At 41.8% G+C, this 4,560-nt stretch overlaps 1 protein-coding gene across 1 annotated transcript in view; it reads right to left on the reverse strand.

Moving 5' to 3' along the window:
* Window positions 1-4,560, reverse strand: part of GRID2 (glutamate ionotropic receptor delta type subunit 2) — a 1,453,399-nt gene that overhangs the window by 25,242 nt on the left and 1,423,597 nt on the right. The gene's annotated exons all lie outside the window — the stretch shown is intronic.

A 4,560-nucleotide genomic window follows, 5' to 3' on the forward strand; every position in this document is an offset into this window, starting at 1 on the left:
AAAAGTTTATTAGGGGTGACCACCAGTACCTGGGGGAACAGCCTGCCATCGGAGGTGGTTCAAGCACCTACATTGAACACCTTCAAGAGTAGATTGGATGATGGCAGCTAGGTTTCCAGCAGACAAGCTAACATAACCAGGGGGCAGGGCACCTGTCAAGGGTGGGTGTTTGCACTTTGACAAGAGATGTACCTTTGTGGTCCTGAAAAGTTCACCAAAGCATGGTAAGCAGCCCTCCAGCTAAAATAATTGCTCACCTCTGTACTAGAGCATGAGGGAAGGGTATAGAAGCTAGCCAAACCTGTTCAGCTTTCCTCAGTTCTGTGTCAAACTGAAAATTAGGATTCCACTGAATGGCTTTGTCACTGTGCTGCAAATTCACAACTGCATAAGAAGACATGCAGTACATCACTGTCCTTTTGCTGAAAGCTGCAATAAATAATGCCACGGGAGTTCCACCCTTGGAGCCAGCAGTTGCCTGAAACTGCTGGAAGCTGAAGAGCATTGGCAACATAAAGGGAGAAAGGAGAGAAATAAAGCAAAAACCTCTGAAAAATAAAACCCTTTTCAAAAAATCATGTTAACTCTTATCTATCAAAATAGCTGCCTCCACCTCACAGAAGAAAATATTATAAGCTAGTCAATTATAGTTTAAGACAGAATTCAAAGATTAATGTTGTGAACTGTTTCAAAGCATCTTTATTTGAAATCCAGTTCATTATTAGTAAGTGTTATTCTCATGTTTTAAAGGAGACTGGCACAGGAAGTTAAGTGACTTGCAGAAAATCATACCATAAATAAATGATAGAATCAGGGGGAAAAAAAAGTCTTCTGACTCCAAATTTTCTTTTAGGAACACAGCAAAATCTAGTGGTTTTAAGTAGGCTGGCCACAAGGAAATCCAGGCCACTTGGCAAAGCAGGGTCTCGAAGCCAGATTTCTAACATTCCTGGCATGTGCTCTAACCACTGAACTATTCTGTGAGGGTGGGTTTATCACAGGGTTTCATTAGTGGTGTAACACCAAAGCTGGGTGCCAAGAGCAGCTGTGACACAAGAGGGCAGCAGCATCTTCTGGCTGCCACTGTACCAACCTCACAACTATTTGGCTTGTTAGCAGCATTTTTTTTTTTGGCTCGTCCCCCGAACATTGGCAACCAGGGCAGTTGCCCCAGTTGCCCTACCCTGCGTACACTTCTGTTTTTCATTGATAAAAGGTTAGGTTTGCCCCAGTGGAGAATAGTAAACATTTTAAAAGTATCTGTGAGACACAAAAGTGTTACCAACTCTATCTAGAAACAGGGATGCACCAGAAACATTGAACACCTAAATACAGCTCCAGCTCATTTCCCTAGACTCAACAGATTTGGAGAATGCGAGCATGGTTCACTTCAGTATCAGATATATGTCTGAAGGAGATCCTAGCTTTTGGGATTTTCTTTACTAGAGCTAGTCACATCAGCAGAATAGAGGTGCTACCTGTAACTAGTTATTCCAATAGGGGATGGCCTGCATAACATACATAAGGCTTGAAGTCAGTACCTTCTAGTACCAGGCTATTGCTGATGTAGACCAGACTTTCTGCTGTCACTAGAGAACTCCTTCTTGACCCTGTTGTGATCTTAGTTTTTTTCCTTCTTAGCACGTAAGAATCATAACTTTCAGTCCCCATATGGCCAGCGTACATTCTCTGGCCAACATAGAGCCCCTTTATATCATTTGGAAAGTACACAGAGGTCAGATACTAGAGTTAATTGAAAAAAATTGACACCGCTTTTTACCACTGGAAACTACTATTTTGTTAATGCTGAACTGGCCTGTTGAGAGGTTCTGTCTGGTTTGTTCTTAAATCCTGGTGGGACAGTTTCTTGGGTCGAGGATGCAGTTAGTGATACAGAAAACGTTAGAAAGAGAGTCCCATTTTCCCAGAGAAGTACAGTGGTGAGGGCACTAAGCTAGGATGTGGAACAGCAGGCGTCACATCCCTGCATCAGTAATGAATGTCATTCTGTACTGGGGGAAGGCAGAAATCAGAACCTGTTCCCAAAATGGAATAACTGTTTTCTAGTCTGTGAGAAACTGAAAGTAATTGCCCAGCAGAACATTTCCCTGTTACAGAGGACTCCCTTGTGATTCACCTGTGCTGGACCTTGTCCTAATGCTTGCCATCCATCTCTTTTCTTCTGGCATCGGGAGCATACAAAGGTTGTGAAAGGAATATAGCAGAGCCGAACTCCTCCACGATAGGGTCTGCTAAAGGCCTCTGTGTCAGCCACACGACTTACTGCTGCCTGGCAACAGCGCTAAATGGCTTGAGGGAGTCAAACCTAATTCCCTGATACCCTTGTCAGCAAACACATTAATTATGAGACAGTTCCTGCACTGTGTGAACAAATCAACACCTGTTGCCTGAGAAGTCTGTAATCGGTGGTTGTATCTTTTTATTGTGTAATTCCTATTGGAGGTTAATGGAATCAAAAGAAACTGACCTGGCTGCAGACTAAGGATGCACAGATTTTTTTCCCCTTGCTGGAAAAAGAAGCAAGTCTAGGCAGGCACCAGACAGCCTAATGACAGCAGAAGTTGGATGTGTTTTGTTATCATTTTTTGCTGATATGATAAACAATGAACCCACTGGAGAAACACAGTAGTGAGCTTTATTCTCCTTCTTCTTATGCCTACTTTACAGTAATGGAACTCCATGGTCACTCACTATATACAATAGAGTGACAGCAGTTTCGCTCTTACTCTATTTCCTTAGAAGTAGGCCTACATTTCAGCAGGCTGGGTGAATATTTAATGCAATGCACTGAGGTGTTTAATTATTCTAGTGCAGGCCCTTAAGTTTAAAACAGGCTTCAAATTGAGCTCCTGACAGCTCAGAACAAGTCCTAATATGCTCAGTCCTGAGTTAAAAAAGAAAATCTGTTTTAAATTACGTATAAATAAGCGAAAGAACAAATCTTTTTTTCTGGACTGTTCATACGATTCAAGGAACTGAAATACACTTAAGCAGTAATCCCAACCTGCTGCTCATTAGAATTGCTATATGCTGAAAAGAATGTTTTTCCCATTGCATTCCCTCCCTTCATCTTCGTGCTGTACAGATCTCTCTTCCTCCCAAACTCTGTCCTTGATCCTGTGGCAGCCAGGGAACTGAGTGAGACAATTAAGTCATTTAGAGGAGCCTGTAGGATGACAGGCTTCGGACTCTCTCCATTTCACCTTACACTTGTGGTGTGGCAATCAGCATCTCTAAGAGTATAAGAAGCAGTATTATGCTTCCCCAACTACAGGAGCTATACTATCCTTGATCTTTGCACAGGACCTACAAGGACAACTCCTTGTTCCTCTAACCAGCTTTGTACCAACTCTCATAACTGATGTTTTTTCTTAAAGCCCCAGGTCCTGGAAGCAAATGATTAAGTATGAGTCTCAGCTTTCTTTCCATGTCTTCTTGGCTCATTGTTCCCCCAAATGGTTGGGGAAAAAGTGCAAAAACTGAAACCTAGAAAGGTCAAAAACATAAGCTAAATTAGAAGACTCACATTTCATGTTTTAAAGATCTCACACTTAAGAGAATCTTCTGTATTCTTTTGTCAGCCAGATTCACAATGTTTGAATGCTTGTGATTGGCAACAATGCTGCCAGCAGGAGTGTTAACATGACATGGCTCTGTAGGGTCAAGTGTGAAAGAAAAGCTCCTAATCATTTAAAAAACTGCCCAAATCTTGATAAAACTATGATGCGTTGTGAGAGAAAGAATGGATCAGGGAGAGTTTTACAGTCCTATGATCCATTAATCACTTCCAAAAATATTTTTTTGCAGACAGGTATGATACTTTCCCCTTTACAAGCCTCTAAGCTACAGACTTAAAATTCCCTGTCTAGCATGAACAAAACCTAGCTGTAGCTGCTTGATAGCTGTCATTCACAAAGACACCTCAGTATGAATGCACTGTGGGGTTAAGGGGACACAGACTGTCATAAATTCCTTCTTAATTATGAACAATATGCTTATGTACAATGTAGAGAGACTCCAAAGTTTAGCTTATTCTGTTGCATACTAAATAAGTATGTTGTCACAGGTTCAGAGGAAAACCACTTGTAGTCATTCAGTTTGATTCCCTTTAACCCTTAGGTCAGGTACAGACATTACACTTTTACTAGTATAAGTAATTGGAAACTGGTCTATACCTGTAACAGAACAGAAGTTTAGCACACATAGATTGATTTAAAAATAGCAGTACCTGGTTTAAGATTTCCCCCCAACCCTGCTTCCATACCAAAGGTTGAATGTATACTCTGTTTGCTACTGATCTAAACTATGCCACTTACTGAAAACTGCGTAGCTGAGACGGGTTCTGCCTTGGGCTGTTTGAATGCCTGTACCTAGCCCTATTGACTTTCATAGATTTCATAGATTTCATAAACATTAGGGCTGGAAGGGACCTCGGGAGATCATCGAGTCTAGCCCCCTGCCCAAAGGGCAGGAAGTCAGCTGGGGTCATAGGATCCCAGCAAGATAAGCATCCAATTTACTCTTGAAGGTGTTCAGTGT

The sequence above is a fragment of the Crocodylus porosus genome, unplaced genomic scaffold (genome assembly GCF_001723895.1).
Source record: "Crocodylus porosus isolate Cpor-Errol unplaced genomic scaffold, CroPor_comp1, whole genome shotgun sequence".
In the NCBI taxonomy this organism is placed as follows: Eukaryota; Metazoa; Chordata; order Crocodylia; family Crocodylidae; genus Crocodylus; species Crocodylus porosus.